Here is a 19,875-nt window from a genome sequence, read left to right on the forward strand (position 1 = left end):
TCCTTGCCCTTCAAGGAAAAGGAGTCCTCAGAGGCCGGCCCAGCTGTACACACTGTACCCCTGCTTGTGTTCCCTGAAAGCAACTGTCCTTTTGTTAATTCTGCCATTTCCCAAAGTACCAGGAGCATCTCATCTGACAGCCACAGCATCTGTTCTTCTTACTCTCCAGAAGGTTGAGTGGGAGCCGTGCCAGCTTTTCCCCAAGGCTCTCCCAGCCTCACGCTCCTTCCACCTGAGTTGGACACCCTGCTCACCTGGTCCCCTGGGGGCACCTCCAGTTCCCTCTCTGCATCCCTGGCTCCTGGCACCCCTTCCTATGACGACGGTTGGCAGCCTCGATGACCATCTCCCCTCCTGGGGTCAAGCTCACCTGGCCAAGCAGATGGGCACCTATCCTGTTCCTTAGGAGACTGCAGGGAAAGTGGCTGTTTTCCATTTGAGGCCTGCCCAGGGCCCCTAGGAGGTATAGGAGCCACAAGGTGCCAAGGAAGGGAGAAGACTCATGCTTGGTCCTTCCCAGGGCCCCCTCCCTCAGTATACACACAGTCTTTGGAATGCTCAATTAATTCCAAAGCAGTGAAGTTCTGGCTGGTCCCCCAGCCCATAAGACCCACTGGGAGTCTGGCCTGGCCCTACCCTAAGCTTTAGCATGGGGATCCTTCAGGCTGGGTAATTCTTAGGTGGTGGGGGCTTTCTTGGGCGCTACAGGATGCTTAGCAGCATCCTCACCTCTACCCACTAGACGTCAACAACACACCTTCTACCCCACACACACTCCTATTGTGACAACTACAAATGCCTCCAGACCTTGCCAAATGGCTCCCTGGTCGACAACCACTGAGCTAAGGCAAAAAAGAAACCCAACACCTAAGTGTCAGTGACTGGCATCCCCCTGGTTTCTGATTCCTAGGCTGCAGGTGACAGAGGGATGGCTTAAACCAGGGATCAGCAAACATTTTCTGTAGAGAGCCAGATAGTAAATATCTTCAGCTTTGTTGAATGAATATCTTCATACAGCCTTTGTTGCAACTACTCAACTGCCGGTGTGGCATAAAAGCAGCCACAGACAATACATAAATGAATGAGCATGGCTGTGTTCCAATTAATCCTTATTTATGAACACTGAAATTTGAATTTCATATGATTTTCATGTGTCACGACATCTTCTGATTTTTTCAACCATTTAAAAATGTAAAATTCATTCTTAGCACACTGTATGCCGCTGGCTTACAGGATCTCAGAGGGATCAAAACACCTGGGGCCCTGTTGACTGGCTCCTAGGGGATTAAGAAAGCCAAGGGCAGGGTCTGAAGTTGCAAATGGAGGCCTGCTCCTCTAGGACAGGGAGGAGGATCATTCTTTGGCCCAGTAACTCCAGGTACTGTTTTCAGTGGGGCAACCCCACTGACCTCAGCAGGACCAGCAACATAACTTGCAGTATCCAATGCAAAGTAAGAATACTAGGCCTCTTGTTCAAATGTCATTGTAAATTCCAAGACAGCAGCAGAAGAGCATTAAACCAAGCATGGGACCCTTCTGAGAACAGACTCTACACACTCGCTGGGGATCCAGAAAGGTGGCCCTGGACCTCAGTCTACCTCCCAGGGAGGTCTGCACCCACCTCATAGCCTCTGCCAGCTCGGGCTCATCCTCTGACCCTGGTGGACAGCTTCTCCGATGGGTCCTGCATGATGACATCTGGCTGAGGCGGTGAATAAAGAGTTAAACCTGGCTCATGCTCCCTTCTCCATGCTGTGTGCCCTGGTGCAATTCTGCATCTACTTGGGATAATTTGCTCTGCTTAGGTTGGTACTGCTCCTGCTTCCAGGGCACCCAGGGTGGAGACAGAAGTAGCCAATTGTGCCCCAACATGGACCTGCCTACCTCCATTGTGAACCCCCAGAGAGGAACAGAATGACCCACTCATCCAATCATTTAACAAATATGTATTAGTGGGCGGGGTACAGTGGCTCACGCCTATAATCCCAGCACTTTGGGAGGCTGAGATGGGTGGATTGCTTGAGTGCGGGAGGTTGAGACCAGCCTGGGCAACATGGTGAAACCCTGTCTTCACAAAAAACAAATTTCTTTACAAAAAACAAATAATCAGCCAGGTATGGTGGTGCATGCCTATAGTCCCAGCTACTTGGGAGGCTGAGGTAGGAGGATGGTTTGAGCCCAGGAGGCTGAGGTTGTAGTGAGCTGAGATTGAGCCACTGCAATCCAGCCTGGGCAACACAGCCAGACCCTGTCTCAAAAAACAAACAGAAAAAAACCCCAAATATATATTGGGCCTTTGCCACTTTGCTCAGGGTACAAAGATATAAGATGCAGTGGTGGAGACACTCCACCTGCATAGAGATTAGTAAGCAGGATACCTAGGAAAGGATAAGGGCACTGCAGAGGGTCACCTACCATCTAGAGGGAGAGCCGAGAGCGTGTCTGGAGAGAGACTGCTGGCCTACATCTTGAGAGCCAGGGGAATTTAACCAGGTATACATAAGAGAGAAGAGTGCTATTACAAGCAAGGAACAGCACAAAGAGCATGAAATGAGAGAGTCCAGCCCCTTCCAGAAATGGCAAGTGGGTCAATCAGGCTGGAGTAAGTCAGGAGAAGACAAGAGAAGAAGGTAGACTGAGGAAGGATCAAACTACACTATCCCAGTGAGCCCTGTGTGGCATGGGAAGGAGCCTGGAATCTTATCTGGAGGCAAGAGATGCTGGAGAATTTTTAGCAGGAGAGTAACTCGATCTGATTTGCATTTTTGGTAGCTCATTCTGACTGCAGATCTGGAGAGTGAATGGGAGGGGTGAGACTGGAAGGCCTCGTGAGGACATAAGAATGCAGGTGAAAACTAGGGAGGGCCAGAGCTAAGACAGGGAGGAAGGCTGGGAAGGCAGAGGATGCATAGGAGAGGCCTTTCGGGGGCAACAGAGTCAGCAGGCCTGAGTGGTTGGCAGGACTTGGGGGTGGGGTTGAGGAGAGATTGGAGCCACAGAAGATGGAAAAGTCTGGAGGGTGCCACTCATGGAGGCAGGTGTCCCCTCCAAAATAATATGTTAAAACCTAAACCCCTAATGTGATACCATTAGGAGGCAGGGCCTTTAGCAGGTAATTAGGTCATGAGGGTGGAGCTCCTGTGAATGGGATCAGTGCCCTTATAAGAAGAGACAAGAGAGCTTGCTCTGTTGCTCTCTGCCGTGTGATGATCCAATGAGAAGACGGCCATCTGCACACCAGGAAGGGAGCCTTCACCAGACACTGTCTGCTGATGCCTTGATCCTGGACTTTTCGGCCTCCAGAACTGTGAGCAACACAATTCCATTGTTTCTGCCACCCAGTCTATGGTATTCTGTTAGCAGCCTAAGTTACTAAGACAGCAAGCAACCCAGGAGGAGCAGATAGAGAGGGTGAAAGTGTGTATCAATCAGGGTTTATGATTGGGTTTATGAAGTTTATTTCAAGAAATTGACTTACAATTTGGGGGCTGGGAAGTCAGTTTTCTGTAGGGCAAGCCAGCAGCCTGGAAACTTTCAGGCATGAACTGATGCTGCAGGCTTGGGGCAGAACTGCTTATGTCTCAGGGAAACCTCTGTGCTCCTTAGGCCTTTCAACTGATTGGATGAAGACTACCCCCATTATCGAGAATAATCTTACTTAAAGCCAACTGACTGAAGATGTTAACCATGTCTACTAAATGCCTTCACAGCGACACCTAGATTCATGTTTGATTAAATGACCATGTACTATATATAGACTTGCCATGTTGACCCATAAAACTGACCATTACAGGTGGGAGTTCGAATATCCTGTGGTGACATGAGAAGCCCGTGGGCATCCAAGTGAAGACCTGTGGCTGGCCAGCACAGGTCTGAGCTCCATGTCGAAGGACCCTTCCAGGTCTCTGTCACCTCATCTACCACCTGCTGCAATGCCTGACTCGTCAGCCTTCCCACTTTCAGGTAGGCGTCTGCTCTGTGCACTCCACCCTCCCTGCCACCCCACAGTAGACTCTTCAAAGCACAAGTCTCAGCCTTGCAGGTGTTGCTTACATCCTCAGATCCTTCCAACAGTTCCCCATTGAGCTTAATAAAGGCCCCAAGGGCTTATAATGCTCATCATGGACTGGCCCCAGCCTACCACTCCAGCCTCACCCCTTCCTTGCACCCTCAACACCAGGCATGCTGACCAACTCCCTTTCAAATCTGCCATGCTGTCGTCACCTTTGCACAAGCCGTTGCTTCTTCCTGGCACCATCTCTTCCCTGCCTCCTCCAGCTCATACCACAAACACCTGGTCTACCTGGTAAACTCAGAGTCTTCCTTCAAGACTACAGTTAAAATGTTTTCTCATTCCCAAGCCTCACTAGGCCAAGGCTGATGCCCCTCTATGATACTTCGTGCCAACTTGGGTTAGAGAATTCACAGGATTGGATTCTGATTATTTGTACACATCAGTCCCACCATTAAACTGTGAGCTCCTCACGAGTACTCACTGTGCCTTATTCTCCTCTGTATCCCCAGCACTTGGTGTGATACCTGATACAAGGTATCAGGATGGATGAATACAATATTTTCTAACAATTTCTGGTTATCGTTTATTGAGCACATCTTTTGCGCCAAATGCTGTGCTAGAAGCTTTCAGTCCTGAATCAGTCTAGGTTCTCAGTTGCAGGCAGCATAAATAGACTTTGGCCATTGTAAACAGAAATGGAATTCACCAGAAGGCTATCAATTCGGTCATAGAATCAATGGAAAGACTAAAGAAGTCGACTGAGAAATTGGCAGGAGCCAACACAGACCAGCCAGCAGAGACAGGCTGAGGTCACATCTGGGCAACGTCCAGCCAGGACGCCACTGCTGGCATCACCCACACCGAACACTCCCTCCACTGATGCCAGAACCTTGAAATGCCCGCTCCCTCCTCCACTACTCTCCAACATGTATGTGTACCCTGCCTCGGCTGATCTACACAGCCCTTTGAAGCAGAGCCTCTCCTCCACTTTACAGATGACGAAATTGAGTCTTAGAAGGCTACGGTCACACAGCCAATCAATAAGGTGGGTAGAATTGGAATCAAGATCTGTCTGACTTCAAGGCCTTCCAACCACTCTGCACTGTCTCCTTCCTGGGGGCACCACTGACATTGTTCTTCATGGAGGAGATCCTTGTGTAACACTATACAGCAGCCCTGAGATTCCACACTGATGTGGGCTGATTGAAAGTGCTTCCAAGAGGTTGTACATCAGACACCCAGAGATCCTGGAAAACAGGAGTCTGGACTAAGGCTCAGGGAGGCCTGCAGAATCTAGTGAAGGACTGCAGTGTCCCCGCCTACCCTTTCCACCTCCTATGTTCCATGGCTCCCTATTAGCCACCCTGGGCAGGCTTAGTAAAGGACAGACAGAGCCAAAGGTTATCTGCTCTTCAGCCCAGCCCACTTCCAGGGTCATAGCTGCCCCCAAGACTGTTCTCTCATATCCTCTGGATGGCATGGCTCTTACCAGGTCCAAAAGATGCCCCCACCAGGGACATCCTCCTTAAACCCAGATGACCTGGGGGAGTCAAGGACAGAGCTCCAGGCAGGGAACCCACACACCCAGTCCTAGCCCAGCTCCACCCCCACTGCTCTGTGACCTTGGCCCAATCATTTCACCCTTCTGGCTTTGGTTTCTTTGTGACTCAGTCCCTCTCTACTGCCCTGCCCTCCTGCCCTCCCACCTTCCACACTAGCCAAATTGTTTCATAAAAAAAGAACTCAGGGTTCTTTGAGCTCTTTGGAGAGACCACATAAATGCAGGGCATTATTAGCATCATTACTATTAAATATTAATAATGACATTAGCATCATCTATTATAAGCCTGAAAAAGGAACTGCAAGAGCCCCGGGTTGAAATGGCAAAGAGAATAATTAGGCCCCTCCGGGCCACAGACCCCTCCGGGCCCTCATGTGGAATTAGGAAGGCAAATGCAGACAGGGCATTGAGATCTTCCTTCCAGCACCCCTGCTAGGTCAACTGGGCTCCTCCAGGCATTATACAAATCATGCTCTTCCCAGGCCCCACTTCTTGGCTCCTGCCACACCACATGCCCCCACGCCAGAAACACATTCCCCACCTCCTCTCTGCCCATCCAGGTTCAATTCAAGATGCACCCACCCCCCCCCACTGAAACCTTCACCCACATCCTGCCTCCCTCTCTCCTCTGAATGTTTACTATAGCTGCTCTCCTTCATTCATTCACCCAGTCAACAAATATCTATTGAGTCTCCACTATGCACCAGGCACAGTGCTAAGCAGGAGGGTGGGGGATTGGGAGAATACGGACTGATGAGATAATCCCTACTTTCTGAAATGCATAGCTGAGGGAATGACCATCAGTATTTAATATGGCACCTTGTAATTCAAAGTGCTTTTAAAAGCCATTATGTTTAATTCACATATCCTCACTACCGTCCTAGATAGGAGTAAGGTCATTCCTATTTTACTGATGAAGAAATGGATTCTCTGGGCAATTAAGTGTCATTCTGTTACCTGCCCAGTGTCATCCAGGTAGGAGTGACAGAGCTGAGACAGAGTCCAGTTCTCTTGACTACAAATCCAGAGCCACCCCAACTACTTGCAGCCCTTCCTGCTCTGCCTCATATCCTTGTTTTACAGAAGGGGGAGGCTAAATCCCAAAAGGGAAATCCTGGCGTTTTCCGAGCACCTGCTGTGCTGGATACTTCACGTGTAATTCAACACTCGCATCAACTCAGTGAGGTATGTGTCTTCATCCACATTCTGGGTGAAGAGGTATGTGGCTCGCCCATGGCCGCACAGCTCCTCGGTAGCAGGATTGGGTGTCAAACGCGTCTGTCTGCAGAGCTTTGCCTCACGGCCATATCAGTCTTCCCAAGAGCTGTGGATGGACGGTCCTGTTACCACTGTTACACTGCTTCCAAAAAGGTCACTGGCACTTTGAAGACTGCATCCCCTGGCTCTTGGATCCCTACATTCCAGGCAGAGGAGCTGCTCCATAAATACATGGCCTCCCGGGTAAAGGGTCTGGGCAAAGATGCTGGTGGCTGAAGAGGCCAGGAGAGGAGAGGTGAGGCGGGGACCGGTGAGGAAAGAGACAGCAAAGCTGCAGCATCCTGGGGCCATGGCAGGGTCTCATCTCCTTCCCACTTGTCCCCAGGGACGGGGCCTAGAGGTCCCTTCTTGATCGGTTAGAGACCCACTGGACTCCATTACTATCAATCTTGTGCGGCTGCAGTAGGAAGAAGCAGATGGTGAGGGCAGGGTTGGGTGGCCCTCAAAATGCCTTCTGACCCCCACCCACCACCACCAAGGGAACACCACATGTTTGCAGACAAATTTATAAGCCATTTGATTAGCCACCTGATTATCTTGAACTGGCCCTTTCTTTCCCTCCTTAAAAGTCTGTGGGGACTCAACTTTGAGATACGGGGTCCCAGTATGACATGGAGTCATACTGATTGGCCACAGAAAGGAGAGGCGGCCCTTATGGTCAGCTGCACTGAAGATTTTGGGCTCTGGCTGTCATCAAAGAAGAAACTGTTCTGCCCCCTATTTTGCCCATCTCAAAAGAACAGACAGTAAGTAGCTAGAGTCCACAGCACGGTGGCTAAGCCAGGATGCTGGAGGCCGATCCCAGGCCTCACTTTGTCATCTAGGCTGGAGTGCAGCGGCACGATCACAGTTCACTGCAGGCTCACCCTCCCAGGCTCAAGTCATCTTCCTACCTCAGCCTCCTAGGTAGCTGGGACTACAGGTGTGCGCCACCACACTGGCTACTTTTTGTGTGTTTTTTGTTGAGATAGGGTTTCGCCACATTGCCCAGGCTTCCACTTGTTTACTGTTTCCTTTGAGTAAGTTCCTTACTCTTACTGAGCAGCATCTGAAAAATGAGGATAAGAACATGGACCTCTTGGGTGAGTAATTCAGATAACGCATTTAGCACAGCTCCTGGCATATGGGAGGCATTCAAAACAGATATTATTTCTGTTATTATCAAGGTAATGGGCCCCATGAGCAAAACTCAGCCTGCACCCCCAAATGCCCACCCCACTCTCTCCTCAGGAACAGGAGCATCTCAAGGCCTGGCGGTGCAGATCCCCCTAATCCCCCCAGACTCATTCATACCAGACTTCACCGAGAGCTTCAGACAAGTGAGAAGATGAGACTTTGGGAACTGTCTCCCCATCCAAGTCTAGGCTTGGCAAACATTCTTGTTTTTACTTATTGTGTCTGCCAGCGTCCACATGGAGCATGCTGGTTGCATTGAGATCTGAGAGTCTTTGAGACCCAAGTCACCTGTGCTAATGACCCTCCCCAGAGAGCCAGCTCCTACCCCAGGGCAGCAGTTGTCCTAAAATAGAGTCACAAAGACAGCTGTCTCCGTCTAGAGCAATCCTTGCAAGCATTTTCAGACAGTTGGTTCCTGGGCCAGCCAATTTCCTGGCCCGTCAGCCCCCTGCAGCAGACATAGCATCCTTTTCTTGGCAAGGACCTGTTCCTGTCGGTTTCTGCTGGGAGAGAACTTGCAGAGCCTCTCTTTGGAGCCCAGGCAGACTTGAGTAGTGTCAAAGAGCAAGGTTCACCTCAGGAGCTCAGAGCCAATGTACCAGCCCTCAGACATACAGACAGGCAAGGACAGTGTGGGCAGGGGCAGGAAGGGAAAGATATCCTGGCAAGGGGTTGATGTGTCTATCTACAGAACAGCATTCAATGTTATTTAAGAAACATCATTAGCAAAATTCAAGTCCTCCCCATCAGGAACAAAGAAGACTGTCTCTCAAGTTGGGCAAGACCTTTGGAGGGGCTCAGAAGGAAAGGAGGGGAGCGCATGTGGGGCCTGGGCAGACATTCCAGCCTTGGGGGCTGAGCAGCAGAACCTCCTTGACTCCTTCTCCTTTTCCAGACCCTCTCATTCTGGCCCGGGTCCCCAGGACCTCCTCCACTCCGGGAGACAAGGAGCCATGATCCAGGCTTGACAGGTATAGCCATTTAAAACTGGGAGGCTGGCCTGGCCCTGCCAGCTGTTGCAGCAGCTGGACTGCTCACCGATCTTGCCTGTGCAAGCTGGACAGCAGGCAGATCAGAGGGGGGTGAGACAACAGTGACAGCCTGACAGGGCCGACTGGTGCTGCAGATGGCTGGTCCCTCCGCCTTCGGACCACAGCCTTCCTGGGCACTCCCCCACATGACAGGAGCAGGGCAGGAGAAATGCATCGCTGACAAGGGTGAGCACGTAGAATCTCAGAGCTGGCGGGACTGTGTCCATTTTTAATCCCTTCAGGTACCAGTGAGGCTCAGAGAGGGCAGGGCACTCAGCCAAGCACACACAGCCAGTTGGTTGCGGAGCCCAGAGAATAAATGCTTCAGACACCCAGACCCCTAATCCAGGGAATTTTTCATGACATCGCACTGCTGATTGCTTAAAAATGGGATTGGATCCAAACCTACTGATGCACAAAAGTGTCCAAGATCAGTTATACAGTGAAAAGTGTTTTGCCAGTCCTACTGTTTTATGTCATCACTTTTGTGTGAAATAACCCTAATAACCCATGTAATTGTATACATGAAAATCATAAACCTGGGGGCATGTGCTTAAATTTATTAAGACCAGCAGTTAAGGGACTTTCACTATGTATTTTTAAATGTCCTCTAACATTTAGATATTTTGACAAAAAGCTCAAACTACTTTTGAACAAGGGAAACAATAAAGAGGAACATGCGGTGGACCGGGAAACAGAGACAGCCCCTCCCTCCCACTTGCCCCACACAGCAAGCTGGGGTTTCTGGTTTGGATCTGTTCCTCTGATAGAGGATTTCTGGGGAAACAAGGAGGTTTGGCTCCATGGGTCTCGAGGATTTGAGGAGTAAGAGCCACTTTCTTTTCCCTCCTCACCCCTCCCCTCTCCTGCCCCTTCGGCCCTGGGCACTAGAAGTGTGGCTGGGCAGGATCGGGAGGACAGGCGGGCCAGACAGCGCCCCGCGGCCTGTCCATGAGCCGCCCATGCATTATGGAAGACGCGCGCTGGGCTCGCTCCCTGGTCCTTAAATGACAGCAAATGAGGTAAAGCCAGGAGGGTGGGGACGGAAGGGGGGTGGGAGGGGGGCAGAAGGAAGCCATCTCCAGGGCCCCCGAGCGTTGGCTGAGGACCGGAGCCAGCCAGTGAGCGGAGCTTGGGAGAGGGAGGAGCACATCTTGATGCAGAGATGCTGCAGTGGCTCCGGGCGCGCTCACACACACGCGCCCTCACCCGCCACCGCCGCCGCGGCCGCCGCCGCACCCGGACAGCAAGCGGCTGAGGCCGCCAGGGCCCAGGGGAGGGCGGCCCAGGGGCTGGCGGCCTGGCCGGCCCTGGCTCACCGACTCGGGCAGTGTCCACCTGCCCCAGCCAACACCCTTCTCTCGCCCCAGGTAGGTGCCAAACCCTTTTGTCTCCTCCAACCCAGGGGCTTCCCCGCGCGTTGTCATGGGCCAGGGCTCCCGGCTCAGTTCCTGTAAATATCCCCCTTGTAACTTGGGAGGGAACAGGGACAGGAACGCTAGCAGGTAGGGGCCATTCTGACTTCTCCCCTCAGCCCCTGTCTACCTCAGGGTGGGTGCTGGGGCTCCCCTCCGCCCTGTCTACGTGGGCGGCATCCCGCAGGGCTCTATCAGGCCGAGCTTGGCCGAAAAGCTGGACCCCAGGAGTATGTCCAGGAATTCGAGTTGGCCAGCGGGCAGTGGCAGCTGCCTGTGGAGAGGGCAGTTTCTCCTGTGCCGGCCCTGAGCACCCGGTCCAGGACAGGACCAGTCCATACGGCCAGGCCCTGGGCCCTGGCCTGTCCCAGAAGTCCCTGCATGGAATTGAGCGGGAGTCCTCAGATTTGAGGTTACCCAGGGTCTACCTCCGCAGGGTGACCTCTTTACAAAGTCTTGCTTCAGTTGGACGGCGGGGGAGGCTGTGCAAGAGAGAGGGGAGAGTGGAGCACAAGTTTGGGCAAAGGCCTGTCCAGGAACTGGGACTCAGGGAGGAGAGTCCTGAGGCCAGTCACATCCCAAAAGGCGAGAGGCTGGGGCCACCAGGCTGAAATTCCTTTCCTTCCCTTCCCCCTCCCAACCTTAGCTTCTCCTCAAATCCCTCCCCTCTATCCTCACTGGTGGGAGGGAAGGATTTGCACAAAGTTTGGCTTTCCATAAGGAAAGGGGCTGGGGCCAGAGTGGTATGGGGAGGGGAAGGGGCAGAGCTGGGGGGTTCTGGAAAGAGAGGGAAGTCCTTCTGCCCAGCACCGTGGGGCTTACGTAATGGGCTAGAGGTGGGGGCAGCCCCGGCCAGTAAGTGTCCGGAGCTGAATCCTGTCACCTTCTCCAAGAGGGTCTCTCAGGTCTGGGAAGCAGTGGGACGTGGAGGAGGCAGTGCCTATGGAAGGGGAGAATCCTGCTGCTACTTGGGGATGGAGTCGGGCACCCTCTAGCCCCAGACCACTGGGGGATGAGCCTGTGTCCTGGGGGTGGGGGATCCAGTGAGATCAGGAGGGAGTGGGGTTGTGCATGCCATGTCCCCAGCCCTGGAGAAAGGTGGGTTTCAGCATCTTTTCCCTCTGCTCAGAAGGAGGTGGGAGGAGGAACAGCTCTAGAAACCCAGTGCACAGGTGATGTTCTGGTCTCGTCTGGGCAACAGTTTCAGCCTCCTCTTCCAACTCTCTGGCCAAAGACCCCTCAGCTCACTTAGCCTCCAAGTCTCTCTACCTCCTGGTCCCATTCAGGGGGGCCGAATGAGCCACTGGAGATCGAGTGCAGCAAAAGGTGGCCCACCTGTGGGAGAGGCTGCTGTGACAGCACCTCCTGGGGGTGGGGCAGGGAGATGGCCTGGAGGTCACAACAGGTGCCCTCACTCCTGGCCTTGGGAGAAGGGAGCTCTCCCCTTAAAGACAGCAGCATCCAAGCCCCTCCCCAGGGTGCCCACCAGTTAACCCCTTTCTAGCCAAGTTGCAGAACCACGGACAGGGCTTTTGCCACAAGGTCAAAGTTCTTCCTAATCGCCTGTGGGAGTCCTCAGCCAGTAAGAGGGAGGCAGGAGGTGAGACAGACAAGAAAGGGCCCCTGAGCCAATGATGTCAAAGTCACCCAAGGTCCACCTGCCTCACAGGTGCAGGGACCACCGTGCTGACACCATGAGCAGTGAGGGAAGCAGAGGCACACTGTTCATGGAGATGAGTGCCCCAGACTCCAGGAGCCTGCGCTCATTCCCGGCTCTCTCTCTCTTACTCTCCTTCCTTCCCCTACTCCTTCTTTCCTCGCACTCCCTTCTCTGGTTGCATGTACTCCACCGGCTTCAGCCCTCGGCCTCCCCCCCGCCAACCATTTCCCCTGCCAGATTTCACTCCTTATGCAACTCCATTCCAGCACCTTCTCTGTCAACAGTTGTTCAAACAGAGACACATGTGGGATAGACCTCCAAGGAATTGTGCTCAACGCGGTGGTTGCACATCTCGTCTCTGGCTGACCAAACTTACTCCTTAGGAGCATGTACATAGACAGGGGACCCCAAGGCATCCTTTCTGCCTCTAAAGCCACCAGGGAAGCAATGCACTTGGGGTGGCTTGGAGGATGCGTAGTCTCCTCTTCAGAAACGTCCTCGAGCCAAACGTTGGTGAGAAAGTGTATTTCAAAGACAATCTCTAAGCCTGAGTGTGGGTGGTATTTGTATTTTTGGAGGGATTCCTAGGGCAGAACCAGGGGGTTGGAGAAGAGGTGGTTGATACACAGGGGAGGAAGAACCAGAGCAAAGAATATGCCAGAGAAGCCAGAGGGACTTATGTTAGATTGCAGGAGATACTTCCTGGCTAGAAGGGTGAGCCATGAGGAGGTGGGGCAGTCTCCTTTCAGATGACTCTAAGGATGGTGTGGAGAACTGGGGTCTGGTCCAAGGTTAAAGAGCCTAGAGGCAAAGGTTGGGCTGGTTGACCCTATAAGTTTCTTCCAACTTCCAGTAATCCTATTTCAAATGGTAAAAGGTGGATGTGACTCAGGAATCCATAAGAAGGCAGACATACTTTTCATTCCCTCGTGCATTCTGGCCACCCCTTCATCCCTCAGGACCACAACCCCAATCTAGACCAACCCCCCAGAGGCTGTTGCTAACCTGGAACATTTATGGGAGTTTCTGTGGGCTCTGTGTCCTGATGGTAATCATCCTGGAATAAGTGCTTTCTTCAGTTTGATGATTCCTTGCTATGAGATTAGCCCATGTTTCTTTGTTTATCAAAGAGGATGCAAACAAAAGCAAGGTGTGTGATGTTCTCACCCGAAACCTGAACACCTACCATCCCAGGACACATTCAGGCCCACACACATCTCAGCGCCCTTCTTACCTAATGAGCCATTAAGTTCCCTACTTAGATGGGGAAGTCAACGCCAGCCTCTCACACACACCCATTTAGTCAAACCTGCTGGGTTTCCTCCAGCCCAAGCCCACATCTTTTCAGTGCCTGCCACCCTCAAGGACCAAGGGGTTCTCCCACCCTGTGCCTGGCTGGAGGGCAGCCTTCCTGCAGTGCTGCCCAAGAGGTGAAGCTAATCTGGACCCCAAATCCAAAGGAAACTAGCTTGAGAGGAGGAGCAGTTTGGACCCCACCTCCACCAGGCTTAAGTGCTGAACCACCCTGGAGGAAGCTGTCTAGGAACTGGGGGGAGCCTCCTTGCAGCAGAGTTGGGGGGACATGCAGAAATTGCTCTGCTAATGCAGGAGGAAATTTTCTTCCTGATTTGCTTCTTCAGAAACAAGTTGAAACCATTGTTCTTATGCCTGGCATCTCAAAAAGGGATCCTTCTACAGCGCTCATTCACTGCTTCACACCACACAGAGAGCAGGGCAGGCAAGTAGGAACACCTGTGGTCTGGGGGTGGCTGGCTCCTGATCCTGAGCTTCCCAGGAGGACGGAAGCCTCTCCTCTTCTGTCCACTCCCTACTTTAAAGGGTCTCTCTGTTAGAGTAGGTCTCTCCTGCAGGGGCAAAGACTCTAGGCTCAGATCAAGGGCCAGACTCCCCCCTGCCCAATGCTGAAAGCTCAAACAAACCCATGAGCCTGGGAGCCACAGCTCGCCCCAGAGGGCACGTAAGCATGAGGGCCGGGCCTCAGGGAAGCAGCTACAGTCACAAAGAGCCTGCAGACAGAGCTGAGCAGCACACAGAGGGGGCTAAGGAAGGACAGAGCTGCACAGCTCCCCTGGTCCCCACTGGGGCTGAGGAGGTCCCTATGCCCCCATATCTCCCCTAAGGATGTCTGCAGCTCAGGGTACCACAGAGACCCCTCAATCACAATCCTTCACCCTGCCCCTTCCAGTTGCTGCCTTGGCCTGGGACGCTGAGATCCTAGCAGCCCCCACCCACTCCACCGCAGGGCCCTGTACTGACCAGAGGGGCATGGGGGTGGTTCAGACCTTCCTGGAGGATGATGGTGCTTGCCTCCTGGGCAATTCTTGTCTTAGGCAAAGGAAAGGGTACTGATCTTAGATCCCACCGGGCAGGAGGTGAGGGCAGTTGAGAAGGAGTACCTGTCCTGGCCGCGTGACCCCCTGAGCACATTGTACCAGGTATAACTCTGTCATGGGGGCTGTGTCCTTGTGCCCTAGTCTGGGGTGGTATGCTAGTGCCTACCTATGACCATTGCACCTGTGGGGTGTAAGAGGCGGGAGGCACCTGCCCAGGAGATTGTGGGTCTGTCAGTCTCCTAAATACATATGAGTGCCACCTGGATGTTGTGACTGTATAGAAGTAAGCCAGACAGGCCCAGTGGCTGTGGACACAAGGCTGTGAGATTTCTCAGTTCTAAGATCTGATCTTTCCTGAGCACTCACTATGAGCCTGTGACGGTGCTGACCTCACAGCAGTCCCATGAAGCAGGTCCTACCCTTCTCATTCCCACTCTTGCAGATGGGAGAGTGAGGCTGGGACTGGTTAAGTAATGACTGTGATAACCAGGATTATACTAGTTAGTTGTATTAGGGGTATTAGGGGTATGCTAGCTAGACAGCACCAGGCAGGTTGACCCAATAGCCTGCCCTGTTAACCAGTGTGCTGTTTTATAGGATAGAGGTCAAGCGGGGAACTGAAGGGCTCCTCAAGTACTTTGTAGGCTGATAATAAATCACTTAGTCTCTGCCTACAGCTGGGCTCCAAACTCTTCTTTCCTACCACCATCCATCGGAAGTTGCCAAATCTCTCATTGCTCTCCAATCTCCATTACTGGGGAGAAGAGGAGAGACATTCAGGACCAGGAGCTGGGCGTCCCAATAGGCAGCACTCTGGGGTGGAGGGTGTACCTTTTATTTTCTGACTGGCTCCGTGCAGGGGGCCTTATCCCAGAAACCCTGTCGTGTGTTGGAGCCCCACTCACAGCCTTCTGTCCCCCAGCTGTCCCCCAGGCCCTTTGTTTCCTGGGCCCGACAATTCGGCCAGCTCCCCCTGGTGCCCTGAACCCCCCAGCGGTCCACTCCCCCTGTGCTGGTGCCTCGCAGGACCAGCCCCTGCTGGTGACAGCCTGTGCTCGCCTGTGCCAGTCTGCGCCTGCACTCCTGCACTAGGGCAGCTGGCCTGGGCGAGACTTGGCTGGCTTAGGGCTCGCAGGGCCAGCTCTGGGCCTGGCATAGCTCCACTCCAGCCTTGCTCCTGACAAAAAAGCCTCCTCCATCCTGGGCATTCTAGAACGTACAATAGGGCAGATGGTATGGGGAGATGACTGATCGGTGAACTCATGAGCACATCCTAGGCTGCACTCAGGTGGTCAGGGAGCTCTGTAGAGGCAGTAACTTTATTACCGTCTCCCTGTGCTTAGCACAATGCCTGGCACATGGTCAGTAAATACTGTGATGGAAATGAATGCAGGGCAGGACTGGACGCCAACTGGCTCACCTTTAGGGAGGCAAGGAGCTCCAACCTTTAGTCCAGACTCTGGTGTGTGTGTGTGTGTGTGTTTTCACCCAAGGCTGTGGCACACAATGGAGCTCAATATACATCTGATCAGGCTGATGGGTCTCCGGTGCTCCTGGAGGGCAAGCCCTGGTGCTCCTGGATCCCGGCCCCTCCCCCGCAGTCTCCTCTAAGGCTGTATGTCTTGATCCCTGGAGGGTACCCAGGATCCTTGGGCTGGATTATTCGTGATTACCCACGGTAATTACTTATGGTAATAGAGATAACAGACAATCTTGACTACTGGAGGTGGAGGCGAAGGATCTATGATGCAAACCTCCTGGTGGGTTGCAGGGAAACAAGGCAAGGGGCTGAGTCCTCACACCTGAGACACACACACACACACACACAAAGACCAGACATCATCATACACAGACACACAGACACATGCATACATGCAGACACAAAACTCAGATCACACATATACACAGGGACATATAGACACAACAGACAGATACCCACAAGCATTATATCCATGCACACTGGGACATAAACATGCACACACACCCAGCTCTCACCAGCACTGCTGTGGGAGCCGGGGACTCCAGGTAGGAATCTGCCCAGAGGCTATCCCGGAGTCTCCAGCCCCTGGTTGTCTGTCTCTGCCTTGCTCTGGCACATTCAGTACAAGTGCCTGGAGCCCAGGCTCCTCCCTAGGCCGGCACCCTGCCCCCAGTGAGCTCCTGGGCCTGGCAGGCTGGCAAAGAGCAGGGAGCAAACGATGATTGAGCACCTTCTCTGTGCCAGGCATCAGGACTCAGCACACCAGTGCCAACGGGGTGATTTTCCAACTTTTTGGAGCCATGAAGTCCTTTGTTTAAAGGGAACTTCATAGGAAAGTCCTGTATATAAAGCAGATACAAGTGGAGCTGCTCTGGCTGGAGTGGAGAAAGAGTCTCGAGCCCCATGCTCTCTCCCTAGTCTCCCATGGTGGCCCTGAGACAGGTACAAACAGCCCCAAGACTTCACAGCAGTTTGAAAACCACTGCAAGGCACTCTAGCACCTCATGGAACCCTCCAAAGAACTCTGTAAAGTGCATGTTATGATCTCCACTTTGCAGATGAGAAAACTGAGTCTTCACAAGGGGCATTAACCTGTCCAAGCTCACGAAGCTGTTCAGAGGTGAAGTCAATATTAACAACTCCTGTTCATCAGATTCAAATTCTGGAAGGTCCCAACACCTCTCTATTCTGAGGATGACTCCCTGCATTTGTATAGCATCCAGGGACATATGTCTGTGATTTCCCCTGACCAGATACCCTGCTGACCCTAGAGCTCTGAGTGTGTGTGTGTATGAGAGAGAGAGAGAAAGAGAAAGGGAGAGTTTGCCTTGGGGTTGCCCCCAGAAAGCACAGAAGACCTGTCAGCTCTGTCAAGTACATACAGACTGTCCCTGACTTATAGTGACTTGACTTACAATTATTCAAATTTACGATGGTGCAAAAGCAATACACATTCAATGGAAACCATACTTCGAGTATCCAACAACTATTCTGTTTTTCACTTTGAGTACAGTATTCAATACATAACATGAGATACCTAACACGCTATTGTAAAATAGGCTTTGTATTTGGTGACTTTGCCCAACTGCAGGGGAATGTAAGTGTTCTGAGTACATTTTATTTTATTTTTTTTTTTTGAGATGGAGTTTTGCTCTTGTTGCCCAGGCTGCAGTGCAATGGCTCACTGCAACCTCCGCCTCCCGAGTTCGAGCGATTCTCATGCCTCAGCCTCCCGAGTAGCTGGGATTACAGGGACCTGCCACCATGCCCAGCTAATTTTTGTATTTTTAGTAGAGATGGGGTTTCACCATGTTGGCCAGGCTGATCTCGAACTCCTGACCTCAGGTGATCCACCCGTCTCGGCCTTGCAAAGTGCTGGGATTACAGGCGTGAGCCACAGTGCCCGGCCTTCTGAGTACATTTAAGGTGGGTTAGGCTAAGCTATGATGTTCAGTAGATTAGGTGTATTAAACGAATTTTCAACTTACAATATTTTCAACTTTTGGTGAGTTTATCGGTATGTAACCCCATCGTAAGTCAAGGAGCATCTGCATGAGCCCCATCACGTGTGCCCACGCATGTGTTCACTGGCTCCTGGAGGCATATAATCACAGTTGTTCTTGACCAGTTAAATGCAACATACAAGTAACAACTATGATGTGCCAGGTACTTTGCTAGGCATAGGTAATACCAAAATGAACACAACACAATCACTCCCCTGGGCAGCTCGGAACCTTCTAATGGAGACGGACACAGTTCCACAGGCAGGGTACCAGAGGTGTAGTCAAGAACAGAGTGAACTGAATTCTTTGTGCAGACAGGGGCATCTTAGGCACTTCCCGGCAGGGGTGAGACATGGACAGGGCCTTGCAGGAGAGACTGCCTTGCCTAGGAAGGGCATTACAGGAGAATGGAGATAGATGGGCTGGGGGAATGTCAGAGGGGTTGCAAGTGCAGAATGTCTTGAGTTCAAGTCTGGAACTGAGAGTGGCAAGGACAGGGAGGAACAGGTATTCAGGGAGAACTGGCACCTGGGCACCCTGCCTGTCAATGGGAAGTGGATATGAGGCCGCAGTCGGGGTGGAGGAGAGAGTGCCATCTGCTCCAACGCCCTGCCCCCTGCAAAACACCCAGCTTCTTGGCTTCCTTGCCCATATCCTTCCTGACAGGCCCTGGGGCCACCTCTCCCTTCTCTTCCCCCAGGCTCCTTTGGGTGCCAGCTGTGGCTGTGAAAGAGGCAGGAAAAAGTTGTGGGGTGATCAGATGTGGAGGGTTAAAGGGGTTCGAGAGCTCTCTTCCTGAGGGACTAGAGTGTGATGTGAGACAGGGCAGACCCTGAGCTTGCACCGGCCTTCAGCCCCTGCACAGGCCCAAGGAGCAATCTTAGGTCCTCTGCAGCCTTCCTTCTCCACCCGAGTCCCCATCCAGGGGACAGCATTCCCAGGCCCTTGGCCACTCTGCATTCTGGGAGCATCACCAGAGGCGGAACACTGAGATCCAGAGATGGGATGGGTCTTTTTGGCAGTTTGCAAAAGGGCCCCCAGCCAGGCTCTCTCCCCAAGCCCTGACCCCCTCCCGCTGCTCTTAGGTTTCTGCAAAGAGGGCAGGTAGAGCAGAGCAGCAGAATCTGCAGCCGGGCTCGCTGGTCCCTGTGGAGGCTCTGAGCTCAGTGATCCAGGTTCACTCTGATAACCAATAACTGGAAAGCAGGCTCCTGACATTCCACACTCCCCTCCGAACTAGGAAAGTCCTCCCAGGGACTGGGAGTGAACGGGGAGGCTGGCTCTGCCCCTGCCCTCACCTCCCAAGAGGAGGCCCCATCTCTCAGACTGATGGGACAGGTGTCTGACTTGCTCTCAGCAGCTACAGGGAACAGGTTCTTCTCCAGAGCTCAAAGATTGAACCCAGCCTCAGGTCATCTCTGTGCAAGAGGGAGGCTCCTCTGGGAGCTGCGTTAACTCTTTCGACCCAGAAAGCCTGCTGGGCCCCTTCACCCATCTGGTTGGGGGCATTGCTAATGGGGCCAAGGTCATGACTCCGCTGGTAAGAGGGTGTGGACAGATCAGTGAGACCCCTCCTCCCTGCTAGGAAAACAAGACTGGGAGACTTAAGGCAGCTCCCAAAGGGGTTTATTAGCCCCCCACCCAGACAGCTGAGGGGAAGGGGCAGGGGGAAAGTCGGCCCCAAGCCCGCCTGCCAGAGGAAAACGTTACTGACTTCCAGCCCAGGCAACGGTCCTGTTCTCTTCCAATCTCGCCTTAAGAGCTGATGGGCGAGAGGGCAGGTGGGTTCTTACCTCCCAATTAATCTCTGCTTTCACTTCTTAAGCGGCACCCCGCTGGCTGGAGTGGGGGCGTGTGGGGGTACAGGGCTGAGCCAGACTCCCAAGGGACCAGTAGGAGGCA

The 19,875-nt window shown here is 52.8% G+C and overlaps 1 protein-coding gene across 1 annotated transcript in view; it reads left to right on the forward strand.

Annotated features, from left to right (window-relative positions):
- The first annotated feature begins 10,252 nt into the window (after positions 1-10,252).
- Positions 10,253-19,875, forward strand: part of CNTN2 (contactin 2) — a 34,612-nt gene continuing 24,989 nt past the window's right edge. Inside the window, exon 1 of the mRNA XM_023187001.2 lies at positions 10,253-10,431. The gene's annotated coding sequence lies outside the window, so the exon portion shown is untranslated. The remainder of the gene's footprint in view (positions 10,432-19,875) is intronic.

The sequence above is a fragment of the Piliocolobus tephrosceles genome, chromosome 1 (genome assembly GCF_002776525.5).
Source record: "Piliocolobus tephrosceles isolate RC106 chromosome 1, ASM277652v3, whole genome shotgun sequence".
NCBI lineage: Eukaryota > Metazoa > Chordata > Mammalia > Primates > Cercopithecidae > Piliocolobus > Piliocolobus tephrosceles.